Below are 22,612 nucleotides of genomic sequence, written 5' to 3' on the forward strand. Positions count from 1 at the left end.
CCCCATGTTTATGATAGCTTTCGCTGTCACGTTTGTTTTTTAAAGAAATTCCTACAAGTAATCCAGACAACCTCAAAATGTACCTAACAGATTTCTAAATCTAAGCCTAAAATATATCATCCATGGATAGTAAAATTCTCATATTATTTCCTATACGAAAAGTTTCTGGAAAACTACCTTTAATATTGGAAACACAGAAAATAATCGAGACTGCAACACGACATAGTCATTAACGATTTTAAATGATCCAAGCTTATCGATTTGGAACGGAAGCATGTTTCTTGCGAGATTTTAAATGCTCCCTCATTTGAAAGCCCTTAGGCCAAAGATTTCTGTAATCTTCCAAGAAGTCTTTGAGTCGCAGAGACTCCTTAATAGCCCTCGGGGAGAATAAGGTGTCTTGACGGAAATGCTAGTCTCTCATTATTCCCAAATTAGGTATGGGAGTTTTAAAGGTCTTCGCTTTAAAATGATTTCGGGAGAAAATTATCTTCGTTTTCGGAATACGGTCGATTCCAGTTATAAATTCAGGTTATTTGCGCTCAAAAGCTAAGTGCCAGGATGAAGGACAGGGCGAGAAAAGGTAATGGCTGGTCCTTTCATGTAAACAATAAAGAAGGAGTAATGTTTAAACATTAGGGAAGAAAGGAAAAGCTAACAGTGTTTTGAAGCGCGCTTGTGTGGGTAGAAAGGCATGGACATTTAAGCGGTTTACTTTAGAAAAGTCAAGATTAAATTGAATAGTGAGGGAAGAAATGCAGTTAAACCTCATAACAACAAGGCCTTTAAATCGAACATCGTTAGTATCAAACTGTAACCTTTCATTCATTAAGTTTTGCGTTATGAACTTCTGTACATTGAACAATAGAAAAAAAAAGTGTACTTGTTGATGACATATATTTGAAAGAGTGAGTTGCTCAGATATTATGAGCTCATAAACTGAAACTCAAAACAGTGAAAAAAAAAATCAATCTAAGTTTACATTCAAAACGTAACATTAGTTTTTAGTTAAATTAAACGTTTAGCAAAATTCACAAATAAAAGCAGAAGGTTATGTATATCCTGGATTTATTTGCTATTAAGTTTAAATTATTGACCAAATAACTAAACTCAAACAAATTTAGTAAAATTAAAATCATGCAGTAGAAATGAAATGTCCCCCTTTTTTTGAAAAATATTAAAGATCACCATAATAGCAATGTATCGAATAGCAAAGTGATTCAAATGAAGCCCTCATATGAAAACAACGTCACATACAAATTCCAAGTGTTCCTGTCACGTGACGATGCCAATACGCACCGTTAAGTCACAAACATAGCAGTAACTTAAGAATCTCACTCAGTAGTGACCTACTGACAAAGTAACTAGTCGCAAAGTTAACGTGGCATCGAAATCGATGTAAAGTAACATGAGATATGCTGCAAATGTCTCGCAGTGACGTCACAACTGTTACTTAATAACTTTTTCTAGCTACAGCTCTGTAAATGTAACCTGGCACCACTTTTTCTTTTGCAGTGACATCTTAGTTGCTATGTTCCGACATGTAGTGAAATCATAGGACGTCCTCTGACCATCACATGAAATTGCTAGTTTTTCTAATCCTAGTATGTTACTTTTATGACGAACGCCCATCAAGAGGTGGCAATGTAAAACCAGCAGTAGATTTCCCCCACACAAATATTTGCCTCACGAAGTAGTAGTTGGCACTGTACTAGTAGACACGTGTGCAATTAAAAAGATACACGTGTCAAAAATTCAGTTAAGAATAAACTAAAAGCATTGAAAATTCAAACTCAATTTTTTAATGTTTTAGTGTGAAATACAATTTGGAATCAATTAATGATGGTACTTTGGTTCGCTACATAAATAAGATACAACCATTCATCTCCTAGGGTCACAAAGGACACGAACGCCATGTTTCCGAAGAATAAATTATTGAATGAAAGATTTTATGCCACACGGTTTACTAAGCTATCTGTTTCAACTCCAGCAATAAGTTTTAATAAATGTAAGCGCAACATATCCTAAAAAAGGATTATTTTACGCACAGCACATTTTTTTTTTTGTTCAAAATCTCTCCTGCAAACTGGAAAAGATAAATTCGCAATTTTTGTCACTGGCGGTAAAGTGAAACAATCTTTTATGTGTCTTGAAGAGATTTCTGACGTCGAACCGGTATATTGCAAACAAAAAAAAAAAAAAAAGATTTGCGACTATTCCATAAAAGAAATATTTGAAACCAAATTCTCATAAAAAAGGCAGAAATCTTTTCTTCTAAAAAAAATCAAGGGAAAGTGAGCCTTTTGTGCTTCTTTGCCGAACAGGATATCAAAACCGTTGCAAAGATTTCAGTTTATTACGGGAAAGTAAAGATATTTGGAGGAAGACTTGGAATGAAAAATTGTGACGACGCAGGGTAACGTTGCCAGAAAAAAAAAGAGTTTACACATGAAGGTTAAAACAAGTAAGTAAAAAAAAAGATTCAAAAAAAAAAAATACTAGCTGTTTCTAACACTGAAAACATAATTCGGTTAAATAAATACTACTCATATACATTGTTGCAATTATAACAATTCCAACCTTTATGACATTTTTTTTTTGCTAACGATTTCCTTTGATATATATGTTTCTACTTTTAAAATTTAATCCGACGATTTACTCATATAGCTATTTATATTATTTTCAGTTTTAAACAACAATAATAACTCTTTGCGGAAAATATTTTCCGCATATTATTTGTCAACAACTATTTTCTAATGAACGTAAGATATATGATATCATTTACGTAAACAATTTATCTTACTACATATTTTAGCCATAAATTCAATGCTAGGACAAAAATGAGTATTAAAAACATTTTTTATCAACTATGTTTATGTCTGCTTTTCGGTACTTACCAGTGGCTGCTGATGTTATAGGCACGGTTGAGGCGACTTGGAATGGCCAATTGACACCCACATTGTTCTTATTAGCGGTATATTCCATTATTCGGGATCAAACTGACAAACTACAACAGTTTGGTATGTTAAAAATTTAGTAAATTAAGCTGGATTTTTTAAACGTTGTTTCGATTAGCGTACGCGACTGTATAAAATATAAGTATTGCATATAAATACTAGTAGAATTATTTTAAAAACGGGAAATTTTTAAAAGTTTGTAATAATTTAAAATCATAGTAAAAGTCTTTACAAAAAAGAACATTTTATTTCACGATATGTCAATTTGTAACAATAGTTGTCACTTACATTTGTTTGCTATGTTTTCGTGCTTCTTTTTGAATGTTAAAGAAAATGTTTCAAAGCAATATGTAACCCTTGTATGCTAAATTAAAATTCTCAAAAGCTCTATTAGTTTTTATGAAAACGACGAACTGAAATTCGTTACATCAAACTGTACAAGTTTTTTCAGAAAATCAGTATCACATCACATAATTTTGTGTTATGTCTTTCTAAAATGCTTTCATAAAAGACATCGACTAATGTATTAGTCCTTCCTTTATTTGGAGGGGGTGGAAAGGTTAAATTTTAACGTATCTATCACGGCAAAAGCTATCATTTTAAAAGCTTTTTTTCTCTGAATATAATAAGACAAGAATTAAGGTGAGAACTTTAGAATCTGTTATCAATTTCATACTAGAAAGCGCCATGTTGCGCCATAATGTAGTAACCTTTTTCATATGATTATACAAAAATATTTAAGCAAAGTAAAAAATCAGACTTTATATGGACTTACTCACACTTTAAAGGCTTGTTTTTAATATTTACTGTATGATGTATTATGTATCAAGGAAATGAAGTACAAAGTACCAGATAGACGTAAAACAAATTTACAAAATGCATATCAAAACGATTGTTTTCTCGTTCAACAAGAATTAGCACCAAATTTCAAATTAGCAACTTAGTAAGTGGAACATGATGGCCATGCTTAAGTCCCGCCAGTGGTATCGCATACGGCTACAAGTATCATTATCAAGCTCATTTTATCATCATAAAAGCGTCCGAGGATTACAATCGTTGCTTTGGTAAACAACAACGTCAGTATTTTAACATGTTTTACGCAGTTCATAGAGTTATCCAATGGCAAACCATAGAAATGCATTACAAGTATTACAAAGGAACATATATCTCTGGGTGTTGTTTTTTCTGTAGAACGTTCATAGCACTTGAATGTTACTTCACAAAATGTCTCCAGGGAAGACTTTCTCGCGAAATTGAGGGGAAGTACTCCACAGATACATTTTCAGAGTTCCTTGAAGAATTCCTGACTTATGCAGAACGTCTGAAAACAAATGATTTTTGTGTATTCTCACACAATAAATCACATTTTATTATAGCGGAGATTGTAGCAGTTGGCATGTACTGAGTTAGAGTGGCCAAGATGATAGCGACTTCAAAACAATACGATTCATGAAACACAGAAAACACTGGAAGTTGTCATCGTTGACTTGGGCGAAAATATCTTCTGCTGCCATGTGTTTAGCCCATATCCCACCTGCTTTGTATTGAGGTATTTACTTAGTACTTACGTTTGAGTGAACTAGAACTGTAGACGTATTTAATGAATTATGGATTGCAACGTTCATGATGAAACAGTGTGATTCTGCAGTTGCGTATCATGTTAAGAGCACTCAAACTGCAATTCCAGAACTAGCCTGCTACAGAAAACACAATTTATATTAACCCTGTAGCGCAGCTCTTACATGCAACGTAAGTGATAGCCACTTTCAGCATTCTCTCTGATGGGTATTTCTATTTTATAAGCGCCCATATATTCAGCGACAACGTCATAAAGGCTGCTATGATGACCCTGTGTGACGGTGATTGAAAGAATACATTTCATGTATTCTTTGTATTAACTAATATCCTTCTTTTTCATTCAAATACGTTTCCGAAAAATTCTTGAGTTATTTCAAAAGTATTTTTCCAAGACGTAATATCCTAAGAAAACTGAGGGAGAAATTATTGCTGATATTACAAAATCAAAGACAACCAATGAGATAGTAGGGTCCTTTAGTTTTGCACAGATTTCTCATTTGTTTATATCTCCTTGTTTAAAACTCTCGATACGATTTATACTTTTCCGTGCAGCCCAATATTAGGGCTCTTGTGCCTTTTAAACTTTTATTTGATTTTTTTTTTTTGGAAACATTGAAAATAAAGTTGTTTGAATGTCAAAAAGCTAAACATGATATTCAGTAGTTCCGCAAAAAGCCTATCGAACAAAAAAAATCTATAAACAAGCATTATGGAGAGGGGACATACATACATACTGACACATCGACCGACAAACATTTTTCTGCCATCTCATAACCTGACTTTTTTTTTTATTCGTTTCTTCATACTTGTTGCATTAGTCAACTATTTCTGTTAGTTTTTTAGCATTTTGATTTTAGCCTCATTTTATTCATTTATTATTTTTTAATGTAACTTTACAGAAAAGTTTGTTTTGAAATTGGGATATGGTCGTAGACCTTTGAAATTTATGTCTAATAGGTATTTAAAATGATCTGCCAACTTTAAACTTTTGCACACACTTACATTTGCTTTATTAGTAATTTCTTTGTTTATGAGTTCTTTGAATAAAAGTTTTTTTTTTTTTATTATTATTTGCAGATCCACTGCCTTTTTTCCTTATTCAAGAAAAAAACCATACATTTGAAAGTTAAATTTTTTATTCTAAGTATCGCATCCACCCCCCCCCCCCAAAAAAAGCAATCCTTCCGTAAATGTAATATTAAATAAAGATAGAGACATGAAAAACCTAGAGCAACTAAACATAATTTCGGTATAGATATGAACATTTTTTCCGCTCCTTCCTTCAGCTTGAGTAATCTCTAACTGGTTGATAAATTGCTAAACTAAATGACAAAAACAGTAATAGCATTGACCTCGGTAAAATCGTTCTCCCCCATTAACCAACGGCAAAAAATAAATAGAAAACCGAGGCATCTACCCCATATAATAAAAAGGGAGTATCTGAAAGCGCTTAATAATTCGAATCGTTTTCCGCGCGGATTCTAAATGGTGTCAAATATCCCCCGTCGGTCGACCATGGAACCGTTTCATCAAATCATTGAAGACATGCCGCCTAGACTTATTTAATTATTAAAAACGGGCACTAGCGGGAGATTTTAGCCCTTTTGTGTGAGCTCATCAAAAAATCATCTGAAATTGTACGTGATAAGAATGCGGTGGTCTTTCGAAATCCATTGCTGGCAAGTCTTGGGTATGCTTTATGGATTTTTCTGTGTGTGTACGAAGTGTCGCGTTCGTTTTCCCAGTGCTTTTGAACTTTCCAGGTGCAGGGAATGGAACTCATTATATTGATTTCATCCTTTCATCACGAATCTGCAAGGTGTTTTCAGAAAAATCCCGGTTTGCTTTGTTGCTGTTTGTAGCTGTGTGGATTCCTTTTTTGGGTTAGCAGAGATTTTTGGAAATGTTGGAAGTTTTGTAAATGGAAAAATGTTTCATTCAATATTCTAGAACTTTTTCTGAGGAACATATGGCATCATAGCAAGTATTTTCGTGCTTTATAAGTAAAAATAAATAAATAAAATAAAAATGTCGCATTCAAACAGATAAAAAATTGCTGTGTGTTATTTTTTGTTCATAAATTTGTCTATTCTATTTTACTTACACATTGATTGAATTACATAAATGGTAACGTATCGCTACCGGTCTTTTCATTCTTAAGCTCATTACTTTTTGCATTTAAAAAGGCGTTTCCTGTAACGCCGAAACACGTGTCCGCAGTAATCTACGAATTTGTTCTTTTCTGACGTTGTTTTTTTTCTTATTTAGGTACATAATTTGATTTTGCAGGATTTTTTTATTGGATTTTGTTCTTTTTATTTTTTTCAACGTCTGTTTATTATAACAGTTGAACATAGTTACTAACTTACTTAAGTAAATAATTTGAGTTGTCGTATGAACAGCTGTGTTTGTTCTTCACCACGTTTTTTTATAGTATTGTTTATTTGGAGAAACATTTTAAATCGCAGGAAAAAAAAAACGATTCACTCGCTAAAAGGCAAGGTTTTGGTAGCGTGGTTGCTCACGTTAAGCGATGGATTATACAGTGGAAGGATTATTTTGAGATTTACTGTCAAACTTTTTACATGTTTTGGCGAATAGTTTTAACTTCCAATTATACTTCAATAGTGTTTTTTAAAGATGTGTAAGCATTTTATTTGAAGAAAAATGATCATTTCACGTCAGAAAGGGGGGGGGGTATTCAACGGACTTCCTGGAGATTCTTAGCACGTGCGTGTTCTGCTAGTAAATAATAAATTGCAATTGACTCACCTAATATTTACTTTTCCAGCCAAATTGAAGTCTACAGCTTATACAGTGTTCTATCGGAATAAAAACACTTCGCAACACTGACAGAGGACAGAATAAAGGTGCATTAAAAAAATGTAAAAGCAAATACTAAATAAACGCAACATCAACACATTATTTAAAAGCCGCTGCTTCTTTTGCCGTGCTATATCGCCAAGAAAAATAACACTATTCCTATTCAGAGTCACAACTGACTACAACTGTATTTATGTCGAGGACTGCATACTAAGTGCCTTGCCTCCATTATTTTATATACCGATAGATGGCAGCACCATCACCGGATCGAACAGTTAATGAGAATTTAGAACTGGTCCAGGTGCTAATAGCTACCTAGTACTAGCACCCCTAGAGGTATCGTTTCACTCGGAAGACATTGAGACCACGAGCATATTTAACGTCGCCCAGTCCCCTTTAACGATGACGGTGGGTCTTCGACCATCGAGGTTCGAACCCAGAACCCTCCGGTCCCGAATACGACACTCAACCGATCGGGCTACCACAGCCCAAAAAGAACACAGTTCATATTTTTTTTCTCCATAACTACTGTTGCCATTCTAAAAACAATAAATGAATAAACATTTAGTGTAGCAGTAAGTATTTTATAGAAGAACTGCTAAGTAAGCCATGATATCAAAATATAATTTTCATGGATTGTGTTCGACGAGCACGACCGGTAGCGATCGGTTGGTTAATCATGTAAAAGCAATGACGTCAGCGGTTAATAACCGGTTGCTCACGAACCAATGATTTATCGAACGTTTTCGGTTGATCACCGGTTACTTGCGCAGGCATGACGCAAGCGAATAACACGCAGGCGAAAAATACATATAATTGGGCAAAATTTTCACGTGGTTCCATCAACCATTCAACTAGCTAGAGTTGCAGTAGACCGGTAGATCAACCGGTGAGGCTCATAAAACGACATCGGAAGCAACCAGTTAACCGGTAGCTTTCAAGAACGCTACGGTTAGCAAGCGAATACTTACCGGTCGACCGATGAGGTTCGTTGAACGCAAACATGAAGAGTGACTCGGTTAGACCCTGATACAGTTGTCTCTTAAAATGCTTGTTTTGAAGTTGAAAATTGAAAATAAAGAGTAACTTAGGAATTGCAAAATGATAGAAAAGGAAGTTCTTAAATTGTTAAACTAGTTGTTCAATTAAAAAATGTTTTTATTTAACGGCTCCTAGGGTTTGTCAATAAGTAAACGTTAAGAAAATATACCATATTTATTTAAACTTTATTTGTCTACAACAGTCTTTACTTCCATCACACTTATTTTAAGTAACACTTTTCGACATTATTAGACCTTGCAATTTGCTAACAAAAGGTTTTGACTTATAATATTAAATGATTTTTTTTAAACGTTGATAAAAATATTAAAACGGAAAAAAATATTAAGCATAACAGTACTTTGAATTGCATTTTTTGAACTGCTAACAAACACAATTAATCTTTTAAGTATACCAGGTTGAAAATAGTTTTTATGATGTAAAAATACTTAAATAAGCGTAAGTCATGATAGCATTTAAAAAATTTTGAAGCCTATTATAAAACTAGACATATAACTACTCGAATTTTTAAATCCATAAATCAAGAATTTTGCTTTAAACTACGGTTTTTTGAAATTCCAGAAAAAACAAGTTATCTATAATAAACATCATTTTAAGTCTTTTTTTCAGGTTGATGTTTATTCAGTGCGATAAGTCGCACTTTTAAGACTTTCTAAAAGTGCGTCATTTTCGTCAGAAAGACCTCGTAGCAGTGGCTGCTTTCTATGAAAAAGTTATTTCTTTCAAAAAAAAAAAAAAAAAAAAAAGCTACAAATATGACGTTAGGTTGCAAATGTTTCGGAAAGCAAAAAGCTTTTTTCTATTCGTTTTCTTTCTTGTTTCAAAATAGTTTTCGCATATTCTGTTTTATGGCTCGCCATTTTAAGAAGTTATGTAGGAGTGATCGTTGCCACGTTTCTGGAATGATACCCTCGGAAAAGGTTGCATTATATTCATGCGTTAAAACCTAATGGCATGCATCCCGGAATCCCGTGAAGGAACTGGAACGTTCGAAAGTTGTAAATCACGTGGGAAATATTTGCATGCAGTCTCAGACACTCAGAAAAATAACTAAGATTTTTGAATATCATTAATGTCTGACAATGTTTCTGTTTCCTTTTTTAAAATATCGATAAAGAGTCGAATTTTTAACTTTGTATTTATAATGATTTCAGTGATTTCAGGGACATTATATTATAACGTTGAAAGTGTCAATAAAATGTGAAAAAAAAATGTGATTTAAAAAATATATTACAAATCAAATGAAAAAAAATCGAGTTTAATGTTCTTACAGAGCAATATTTAATAAAATAAGTTATAAAAATAAATTAAACCACACACTGAATAAAATAACAAAAAAGAAAAAAAAATCATTTGACTCTTAATTTTTTAACTATTTTGTCATTTTTCAAATCAGTATCATGTGTTTACAAAGTTATGTTTATTTATTATCTTATGTTATATGCTCTATTTACACACAATTTTATTTACAAATGGGAATGGGGTTAATGGCATATTTCATTGCTTGTTAGTGTTAGGTGGGGTAAAGCGGGAGTACATTAAATACATACATTTCCTCATTTTCATTAATCGTGTATAGTGAAGGTAAAACCACAAGTAGTTAACACTTAAGGAATTTATTTTTGTGTGTGATAACATAGCTTAGAGTGAAATTCGTGGCAGGGGAACTTATGATTATTGTTAGCTTTTTAAAGTAGTCCTCTATCATAATCTGACTGGAACTAGATTAGTTAAGTTAACGTGAAAATTTTTTTTTTTTTTTTTTGTTGTAAACTAAAAGGACACTGGTTCAGTAGTTGCCACCATGCGAAAACGTGATTATCCAGTAGTTGACATTCCTTAATTTTAGTAATTGACGCTCTTTAATTTAAGGAGTAGACATTTTTTAGTTTCAGCGGTTGACATTGGAGGGGAGGTTGCCCCAAAGAAGGGTAGGTTGCCCAAAGCGGGTAGGTCTTCGTATGCCCTTCCCTCGCCATTGTGTGTATGCGGCGATGCATACGTATGTCGTGTTTACATGAACGCACTCGAGTTTTAATCAGTCCCAGCAAAGCAGCAGTGAAGAAATATTGCGCAACCAGGCTTAAAATTTAAAAAAAATGATAAATTTCAGAAAAATGTAAACTTAGGTTTTGTAACTTGTGATTAGTCGAAGACCAGCTTATTTTTTTGATTGTGAATAATATTACGTGATTTTGACACCACCCACCCAGAAACTACGATAGTCATTTCGTTTGTTTATTTTTTAAATTTAAGGATATAATTATTTAAATAAAAGACGAGCCTTCGGGCAAAGCGGGTATAGGATTTAATCATATTATTTATAAATTCTTGACTCGTGTGTTGACTTAGATTTTCTCTTTCAGTAAAATAAGTATAACTTTATTAAAAAGATATTTTTTCAGATGGCAATTAATTTGGCTATTAATTTAATCAGTTATTTCTTTATGTTTTACTAGTGGCACCCGCACGACTTTGCCTGTAGTAGAAAATTAAAAGATCTTTTGGTTCGTGTGTATATCTACAAATAATGTAAGGTGAATTTCTCGCAAATTGGCTTGCCCATGTTACGGTTCCACGTAATGATAACTTGGTAATTTACTCGTCCATCATATAATTTTGCAAGGGAAAATTTTCTTAAAATTGGAATAGAAAAAGAACAAAATCGAATTTTCGAAAAAATGCTTCGAAGTGCACACCACCATACTACAAACTAATTTCGTGCCAAATTTGGTTAAAATCGGTCGAACGGTCCAGGCACTACTACCGACAGATCTCCAGACAGAGATACTTTCAACTTTATTATTAGTAAATATAAACAGATGTGCTGACTCATTTATAACTTCACACTGTAAAAACGATTTAGAAACGTTCCTGGAAAATAATGGGCAGCTGATGTGCCCAATTTCCGCCAGTAACATATTTCGCAAGAACCTGGAACGTCGTCCACTAACATTCAGTAACATTTCCTAAATTATCCTGGAAGCTTCCTAAAATATTCGGAAATCTTCCTATTTAAAGCTAGTCGTGTCTCTGGAACTTAAGAGTAAACTTTTGTAGGTTGAATATATTAGCTAGGCACCTTCCTGATTTATCAAGGAAGTTTCCCAAGCAGTACTGCAAACATGTTCAAAGCTAAGACAGAATTGCAAGTAAGTACCGAATATTTTACTCTCCTGCAATTCTTGCAAAACTACGTTGTCCATGGACTTATTCGCTCCCTTTGGGACCTTAAACAGTCCGGACGGGCCGCAACTGAACTGAATCCGATGCACCTTATAAATACGCTCAGTTATTCTTTCAAATGGGAGCTAAAAATCTTTTTAACACCAGTGAGAAGTCTGTATTCATGCAACTTGTAGCAATTCAGGAAACGTTTTGACAGTAATACATGATTTTTCCAGGAAGTGTACTAAAACCATTAAAATCCCGAAACGTTACACGAAAATACTCAGTAATGTTTCGGTTTTTTTTTTACTGTGCATATTTGATTTGCAAATGCACCAAATAAAAAATTAGTTAAGCTTACCCGCTTTTCCCGAACGCCTTACCCGTTTTAGGCCCCCTAGTAGGGCAAAGCGGGTTTTTCAAATGTTTGTAAAGTTTGATAATAAATAAATATTGGGTTTGAAATAATACAAAAATCACTTTTTAGTTTAAGGTTCAAGAACCTTACTAAGAAATAACACCGAAATTGTTGCGATAAAAATCTCAGAACTACAACATTTGAGCGTTCTTCGAAAAACTACCCGCTTTGGGCCACCCTCCCCTGCTTCAAACATAATTAAAAATATTAAAACATTGTTTTAACGTTTTTTATTTCCAATCAATACCCCTACATAGAAATAAGAAACGGCTTAATAAATGAATTTGTATCTACCAAATATGACTATACGGCAGTATTGAAAGTTATAGAAAACTACAAAAACTTATTCTTAATGTTATAGGCTTCACGTTATGATAAAGGAGACTTTACTGGAAAAACAAACAAACTTACAATAGCATATAATTATTGCTTAAAACTAGTCTCATTACTTCTGAACTACATTACGTACAGAAATGTTTTCTTGAGCCACTTGCGTGCCAAGAGATCTGCAAACCTAATTTGCATATTTATTGCCCTATTAAAACGATCAGACGGGATAATCTTGCTTTCTTTCCCATGTAATTCCTAATAGTAAAACCCTTATCATTAAATTAAACTTTGGTGGTGTATTTTTTCATTATATTTTGATTTATACTGGCAGAATATTTATTGATATAAGATTTTAAATTTCTTTGAAATTCCTAAGCTCTTAACTTCAATGAAGGTGTACTAAAAAACTTAGATAAAAAATGATTTTTTATATAAACTTATAAGCTTTTTAAAGTTTTTCCTCAAATACTGTGACCTACATAACCTACGAAATTCCCCTTCTTTGCAGCAAATTAAGCTTAATTAGATACTCCCCCCCCCTTGTTTTTTGAATTTTTTACTTATAGAAATATTTTACAATATATTGAGCCAAATTTTGAGGCTTGATTCCTTTTTAATAATTCTGCGGGAAAGTAGACTAAGAGAGAAATGTATCACAATCATAGTTTTTAAGTAAGTATTTCCGAATGCATATAAAATTGCCTGAATACAAATGAAAATGACGCATGGAATGGTGAAATGTTTGATTACGTAAAAACTTGATTTTAAAATTCCATAGATTTAGCCTTGAATATGTTTCAATTGTTTATCTTTAGTAACACAAAAACACGACTAACCAGCATTATTTCATCGTTAGTAGACTAATTTTAAAAATTGAGATTTGTGCATTTAATTTCTCATGAAACTTATTTGCTGGTTATCTAATTAACTTTGTAAATGTTAATTAGATAACCAGCAACCCCTAATTGTTATACTGAAGTAAAATGATTTAATAAAAGTCTTAAATGGTACAAACTCTACATAGCTTTCTATTTGAGGGTTGTTTTTACTATTGAAGCTCAACAGGAGAATGTCGAAAGTCCGAACAATGGGACCATAGATAAGCCATAACCAGCATTATTTTATCACCAATACGCTAAATTTAAAAATTGTGATTTGTGCCTTAAATTTCTCATGAAACTTATTTGCTGGTAACTAATTAACTTCGTAAGTGTTTTCCCCTAATTGTTATACTGAAGTAAAATGATTTTTTTAAATCTTAAATGTTACACACTTTAAATAACTTAAGGGTTGGTTTTAGTATTGAAACTCAACAGTAGAACGTCGAAAGTCCGAACAATAGGACCATAGGTAGTTCAGATTTTCCAATTGTTTGGAATTTTGAAAATAACCAAGAAAATACATTTTAGAAAATGGTATGGCATTTAATGAAATATGGGGGTCAAACAATATGTATTATCGTAACATATAATACAGTACGCTGCAATATGTGATTATAATATTTTACAAAATTTTAACAAATTTATCTCTTATTGTTTACTGAACATAAAGATAAAACGAAACGTATTTACAGTTCTTCATGTACTACGTGAGGAACTACTAAACGGCTACTAAACAAGGAAAACGGAGTGCATTTCTAGAAAATACACCGACGTTACACAAATGAAAATGAATACATTTCTGTAAGGAAAAAGTAACTTAACTTACTTTAAAAAATCATTTTCGCTAAAAAAAACTTTGAAATGTGCGTTCAGATTTCTGTTGTACAGTAGTAAAATCATAAAAGAGCAAAACCATCTCAATTCATAGCTTAAACAATTCCGTAAATGTTTGCACAAATCATAAAATGTAAAACGCAATTTACATTAACTCATACGAACCAAAATACTTTCCAACGCAGAGTAATATACAAAAAGTATGTTTTTAACTATGTTAACGTATTGTAGTTAATGAACCGCTTAAAAATATTTAAACGAAATATGATACAATGCATGACGCAACAAGCTTAAAACATAGCACAGCATTTTTTTAATTTATTTTTTATGACGGACTATAAATCGTGGAAAATACAATTATTTCTTTCGAAATTTTAGTAGAAAAGTTAATTATTTTGAGAGCCTGCTCCAAAAGAGTAATAAGTTTCCGGTTAGAATGATCAGTTTCTTTTCATTTGAGGCGGTTTCAAAGCTTAATACTGCCACCCGCATTTCTTTAATTTCCTGCCATATGACATTAATGTCGATTGAGAAATTACTTTGCTGAAGGTTTTTTTTTTTTTTGAAAAAAAAATCATTAGAGGAATTCTGTTCTAAAGCTGGATAAAATTAATGAAAAGATCAAAAGGAGGAAGTTGTATTTGAAGAAGATAGATACTTGAAATTAACTTAAGGATCACTTTCGTTTAATTTAAAGTAAATTAGTTTTAAACTGAGAATATCTAAAAGATACTTTCTCCTTTTTTAAAAATTCAACTCCAATAGTTTTATACGCACGAACAATTTAAATTTTCCATACGGGTAGAAAGTCAAAGTTATGGCGTGTATTATTTACTATTTTTAAGGCAAAACTCAAATTAAACTATAAAAGGTGATAATTACTAAAACCTCGCCTATTTATGGGTATTTTTTTACACTTATTCAAATAGAGTAAGACTAGTATGCTGGTGCTTTTGTACATTATATACGATAAAAAAGTATTTCTAATAGTTAAAATTAAAATACACCAATAGTTCAGACAGAATTTTCCTTGTAAGGTAAGGTTTGTATAAGATTCATTGTGTAGAAACTCATGCAATTATCAGAGACACCCCATGCGATAAGCCAGAGATTGTTTACTCTTGCCATAAATAGGGGTAACCTACGTTTTTTTCGTCTTGAAGCCTTCCAACAAATAGACAACTAATGGGTACAGGGGACAAAAAAGAAAAGAAAGAGAAAGAAAAAGGAAAATAAACAAATGAAGAACCAAAAGGTATGACTTAACTTCATTTGGACACTTCACTAATACATATTGAAAACAAAAAAGTAGGAAAAGATTTTTGTTGGAAATTAATGAATTTTCCTCAGTACGGAAACTTTTAGAGCCCATTAGAGTCTAGGGGATGTAATTTGACTTTAAATATTTTTTGCACATTGTTCACTTGATGTTATAAAACACGACGGCAAGTCTGGTGCTTTAAAAATAAATTAGTATCTGCTTTCAGCTTTAAATTGAACTCACACACGCACGAAGAAACCCCATCGACATGAAAAGAATTGATGAAGCTTCGAAAATTTTATTTAGGGACTTTGTAATATCCAATCAGGATATTTTTGTCGCTTTCCAGAACCCAATTACAGCGGACCTAAAACTTTTTAAGCAACGGAACACTTGGTGATTTACATTTATTTTAAGGAGTTCCATTAGTATTTAGTTCTAAAAGAAAAAAAAATTAGAGGTCTGAAAGTTACTTACAAAGATAAAAAGTGAGTTATTTTCTTTTATTCTTCAATAAAGACAAAACTACGATTAATTTCAGGACAGTTTTCGTATTGAGACAGATGAACACGTAAGTGCGCACAGTTGACCATATTTTTGGAAACTATGTGCCCATTTGTCTGTTTGTGTCTGCATGTATTTCACCGAATTTTTGTGACAGTTCTAAATTAGAATGCAGGGAAGAGGAATCGAGCGAAATTTGGTGCACACGTGCATCTCGAAATTAAGTGGTAATGATTAGTTTTTAAATTCAGTCTCTTCAGAGGGTGGCTCGACCGAAGCTTGTAAGAAATATTTCAAAAATTCATAATTGGTATGCATAAAACTAGTGAACATATAAGTACATTCCGATAGCAGAGGAGCTAGTAAAGCTCTTTTCCCAATTAATTTCAAATTGATGGCACAACAAAAAGTTTTTCCCATCAAGTATGAGTGCTTTTTTTGTCTCAAAAATGAATGCAAGAATTTTAATGAAAACTGGTATGCAAGGGGACCACAATTTAAACATACGGATTATTTTTTGGCGCGGATTATTTTGAATGAAGGGGGAGAGGTATCGAATACTTTTGTCATCAAGCGTCACTGTTACATGTTCATGTAAAACATATAGCAGCAAGTATACTGAATACCAAAACTTTTCTTCCTTTTAGGCAGAGAAAACTGACTGGTTCTGATATGAGTTTTGACTTCTAATCTGCTGACGGTTGAAAGACTACATTTTTTTTTAATACGGCTGGTTTCCTCTACGATAACGATTGTTAGCTTTATTCCAATTTTACAATTGTACCTCTAAATGAGATCGTTCAAAGCTAAGCATTAAGTTATCAGTGAAATGCTATGCAAAAAATTAGCATTCTTTTCAACGCTGGTATTTTGTTTTTACCAACACTTGTGGGAACTTTTTTTTCTTGCCCAGACTATGACTGGTTTAACAAAAATGTCGACAAAACATGTTTTTGCTCTTTATGAAAAATGTGAAAAAAACTGATATCCTTTGTTCGACTTCAAAAAAAAAATCAGTTAATCTTAAAATTTATACATTCTCGAAAAAACTTCTGGGCAACGCATGGTCAGATTTACAAATAGCCCATGAAACCCAGCCTAGGTTCCTCAGTTCAAGAGCTCCCAAAAATTAATAGACCACAGATACAATTATTGCAAAATATGTTTTTTAGCGATTTTATTTTGATATTTAAAATCAACAGCTATATATAAAGTATTGGATTCACCAATTTTGTGCAGATGGAGTTCTACGGGACTTGATTTGATTGTTCTGCTTAAAGGGGGCATCCTACGCGTGCATCTGGCTTAATGTCCTAAAATTTCTAATTTGGGCCATGATCCACAATATTTTGACATGGAGATATAGTGATTTGTATTGTTTACTCGCATCTTCATGGGACATTTCCAAATGCGTTGAAATTTTTTAAGTCTTTTGCTGCAGGGTAAAAAATCTGCCGTTCATCTTGTGGTACTTCATAAAATCTTTAAAAAACGTTTATTTAGGATAGCGAGCGTATTTTTCCTATGGAATATTTGATTTCTGTTCACCACCCATGTCTTCATAACACTTGCTACATTTCCATTCCGGCAGGTTGGAGTCTTTACAAAATGTACACTGTTACATATTTAAAGCTTCAAATCGTATGTCATGTTCGTTGTTATATTGGCGTGATAATGCCAAGTGCACAATCTGCCGTTCCATTTTAAAACCTTTATATTATTTATTTTATTTTTTTTCTTAAATTACTGTAGAAAATAATATTTTTTACATGATCTCGTGGCGGAGCTGTTCTTACCCTTCGGTGAAACCCACTTTGGAAATTGCTAAATACCAAACGCAGATACTTAATGAAGAAGATAAATTTAACAGCGGAAATGCCAATTATTCATTTAGAAACCATTATCATTACGAAGAAAGGAGAAGCCTATTTGTACATAACTTAATTTTAAAATCATTAAATATGTTGTTTCTAGTATAATGACGCTTTAACATTCGAACACTACCATGAAACGCAGTAAAAAAAATGAACACACAGTTCACACATACAAAACACGATACTTATACTAACATATGCTCATTCAAGGAGTAAATATGACAGCAAAAGAAGCTAATGTGTAGAACTAAAAGGGGAAATATGCATGCCCTTTGTTATGAGTCCATCCGGTTTTTTCAGAATCTCTGCTATTTATGAGCAATTTCATAAAGCACACCTATAGGAGTTTAGAAACAGATCGCTTATGGTAATGGGTAGCCAAGTTTTTAGTCTTTTGTGCAAAATACCAGATTTAATTCATGTCTACAACGTGTTACATATTTTTAGTAGCCAGTATAAAATTAATACATCTGCAATCATGCTCACTTTTAAAAATTCAGGACCCTTTTTCAGCAAAAAATCAACCGTTCTCACAGCGAATTGTTTTTCAGACATTTTAGAACAACGACAAGTAGTTTATGCCTTCAGAACTTTTCAACCATTTTTTAAAGTTTTTATTTTTTTGCTCGTTTTACGCTAGTTTCTTAGACACTCTGCAACGTAAGTAGATTATCTCCCCCTAAATGACTGCACTAATTGAATTTAACGTTAGATTTAATGGCTCCAGGTAATGAATATTTAAAGCTCGCTCGAATTCATATTACTATTAAGCCAACTAAAGCTTGTATTAATCTACTTTTCGGAAATGAAGCAGCATGAGCATTAAAGCCCCCTATTGCTGTTTTTCTCCTCCTACTTAATTACTATTAAAGTCTTTCAAGGAAAATATTTTTTTTTTTTTTTTTTTTTGCAATGAATAATTTCATGAAAGTTATTAGCAGCAAAGTGCAGTTGTTAAGGTGACACATTCTCTTCAAGAAGAGTTTTTTCACAGAAAAATGAGTCTAAATGTATTTTGACCATGTTTATCACATTTTTAATTTAGATAATGCATCATTACTTCTGAATTCTGATAAGCTGCATTTTTTCAAGGACTAAAGCGACATTGATGAAATAAATTAGTATATATGAGGTGCTCTCTGTGTCAAAACTAACTCAATATATACTTTTTTTTAAATTTTCACAAAAGAAAAAAAAATTGTCACTCCCTTTCCAAAAAACTTTTGGTTGTAAGAACATAGCGGTTTTGTAATAAATAGGCCCTTTTTTCTTAGTTTTGTCTCTTAATTCCAAATAAATGCGTATCGTATCTCAACGGATGCTATGAATTAGCCTGTAAAATCAAAAATGTGAGATAATGTACCAAATTATTGTAATAAGGTTGTTGATGTTACCAGTGAACAGTGGCCGTTACGAAGAAGACAGTTCTGAAAATTTGGGAGGGATTCGCTCCAATTCACTTTGCAGGGAAAGAAATGTCAAATCATAATAATAATATTAATAAAATCATTTTTGAAAATTTGTGTCTTGAGCTAGTTTTGTCAGTAAATCCTCATTCGTGACAATGTAGATCTATACTGTCGAAGGTTTTGAGATATATGGGGAGAAAAAAACGCGTTTTCGGATTCATACTAAAAGTAGGGAAATGTTAGAACTTCGCTTATTTTTTTTTTTGGTACTTTATTTTCAGCTGAAACGAAATAAGCACGCTTGTGCAAAAAATCTAAAGTTCAATAGATGACAAAAATGCAAAAAAATAGATAAATAAATAAATAAAATAAAAAAATAAACAAAATAAAATACAATAAATAAATAAAGCAAATAATAAAAGTTCGCAGTTACTGCACGTTACCTACGGCAGTATAAGACCAAATACTTAGCAGAATATGTAATGCTATGACTTTCACTGTGACCCTCTATGGATTTAATTCGCCGATAGAATCGTAACGATTTACAGGAGTCACACAGCGAAGCATTCGTGGCAAATTTACGGTAACTTCACTGCAAAGACGCTTCGTACAGTTAGTTTTGTGACCAGTCAGTTTCTAACCGTTGTTGATGACTAGACAGGGACGGTTTGTAAATATGGCCGTCACTAAACTTTAACGTAGGAATTATATTTTATTATTATTGTGTTATTAGGAGACAGTGGAACTACTTAATTTTCAATATTGTGTATAGTTTGACGCTGTGTGACTAAGTTGTATCACCATGACAATAATAACTTACTTTCGGGGTGTTCGGTGAATATCTGGCGCAATATTGGCGCGGATTGCAATGCGAATACTTTTACAAAACACTTTTGAAAGCAACCCAACTCAACTCAGGGTCTTCAGCTCTCTTCAGTTTTTCCTCTAGTATTGCGCATAGTGTGACTCTGAAAACCGACTAAGTGAGGCTATGACCTTGACATAGATAACCTCAATGTAGGGTTTTCCCTGAATAATTGGGGAATCTTTTATCGGTAATATTTTTACAAAACACATTCGAAAGTAACTCAATTCAAGACCAATTTCTCTTCAGTTTTTCTCTCTACCGCTCATCAGAGTTTCACTATAAACCTAATTTCAAAAGTTTGCGCTTACATCTTGACCGAAAACCTTGATGACGTGTCCATTAAAATCACGTTTAACTTTCTTGCTATCACAATGCCTTATCCTTTGAAACATATCCTAAATTCTTTGAGCATTTAAAGTAAATTGCTTCACTTTATCCATTAGTTTAAAAAAGTTCTACTGTCTCTTCCAGAATGGAAGTTTAAACAATGCTTTACACGCTTTGTCGCGTCTCATATTTGGCAGTCCGTGAAGCGCATTTAACGTTGCTATGGGATCCGTGCGTTCTCTGAAGTTGAAGCACAAAGTTTTAAGAAGAACACTTTCTACGTTGTTTTCCCGACAGCATACAGCCTATTAGAAAGTCGTTTTCTGCTTGATGTATCTGAAATTGAACTTGGATACTCTTGGAAGGATACTATAAAAGTATGGAGCAAACACAGCCCGAATTTTTCCTAAGCAAGGTGTTTGAAATATACATTGTTTAACAGTGGAAAATGTGTCTCCCCCCCCCCTCTGTATTAAATCGTTAAAAACTATGTTACAAAAAAAAAAAAAACGAAATATGCAAAATTTCTTCAGATCGGAATTTTAAGTTAAGTTAGAACACCGATAGAAGACTTTTTTCAGCAGTCTATGACGCAGATAATAAAACCCAAAAGCAGTTTGCAAGGTAAACCTTTTTTAGAATAATCATCCCGATTAAAAACTAGATACTGAAACAAGTATATGCTACTTGGCCGTTAACTCCCGCAAAACACGGTGCAAATAATCATTAGCGTAAATTTAAGATTATTTTTCGTTAAAAAAATTAGTTTTTTCCCTTCCCAACGAATAAATAGTTTGCGACATTCTCGAAAATAGTCACAGCGACGGGCTGTTTCTGTTACCGGACTTGTGCGTACGCAGAATTAGGAGGACTTCTTCAACACTAAATTTAACGAAAAAATTTGGAGAGCAAAAGTATTTTGTTTAACATAAGTAGGGATTTCTAAAATTAAGCTAGAGTAGGACCAGAAATTTGATGTTCGAGAATTAAGCAAAACCTGAAATTCCAAAATGGAGATTGCTAATATTGTTTTTTTGAAGTAAATTAATCTACAATGTTTACGTAAAATATTTTTCATACTTCTTTTCTGGTTTCATTATAAACATTTCTTGTAGCTGATAAAAAATCAGAAAGTTGAGAAAAATCGGAAAATTTTACCGCACTTTTTCAGGAATATAAGTCATTAAAAAAAGAAAAACAAAATAAACATGTATCAAAAGTGATTGGACATGTACAGCATTTATTCTTAGAGTTTCATTAATATACAATGCAACAAATTACAGCAAATATATATCCATTATGTCCAGCATTTTGGCGTTATAGGTCTCTCCTTTTTGCAAATGGACGTTTGTTTATCAGTGCATGTAATGTAGTATGTCTATTTCCGTTTTGCTCGCTTATATTATGTGGAACTTGTAGAAATGAATTTAGGTTGCTAGCCCAAAATCGAAAATGTGCAACTCAATCCGAATTGTTTTAGATAATAAAAACTAAAAATTTTCTAAAAGGTGGCAAAATGAAACATTTCTGAGTTATTGATAAATATTCGTGTTCTTTGTGAAAAGTCTTCTCTGAACATTTGTACACAAAGCAAAATGGTTTGCCGCAGACTTTTCTATTTGTTTTTGAACTGGTAAAAACGATAAAGAAATATTTTTCAACCTAACGCATTTCGTTCACTCATGTCTTTTTTTTTTCAAAATAAATTGCGCAAAGAGTACTGGGAAACAAAATTTTCGTGCTATTATGCAAATAAAAAAGCGGTTTTTTTTTCTTTTACGAAAAGTGCTTATAACTCCACATTAGCAAAAAAAAAAAAATAATAATAATAATAAAAATAATAATAATAAAGTTTGGTAAGCTGGAAACACGCTGTACTAAACAATAAAATGATACAAATGTGAATAAAGACAACATTTTTTCAACATATAACAACAGTATTAGGAAACAAATCGCTGCATACTATGTGGTAAGTTACATATTTGGCATCATTAAAATATGTCGATCAAATGAAATGTGCATGTGGGAACTTGACGCAAAATATTATCTGTGCTGAAAGGTTAAAAAGTTTTATGTCAAATTTCATGTTCGCAATTTATCCAAACAATAAGAGGTACTGCAGTGTCTGGAGAATGGCCTCTAAAAGAATTGAAAAAAAAAAAAAAAAAAAAAAACACCCACTTACACGTGCCCAATTAGACATCTGCATTGCTCGTGCCAAACTCTTTGCAAAGTTGCGCAATGAAGCTCTAGAACTGAAAATACTAATTTTCGTTTTGTAGATTATTCAAGTGCTTTGAACACTTTTAAATAAGTATATC

The sequence above is a fragment of the Uloborus diversus genome, chromosome 1 (assembly GCF_026930045.1).
Source record: "Uloborus diversus isolate 005 chromosome 1, Udiv.v.3.1, whole genome shotgun sequence".
In the NCBI taxonomy this organism is placed as follows: Eukaryota; Metazoa; Arthropoda; class Arachnida; order Araneae; family Uloboridae; genus Uloborus; species Uloborus diversus.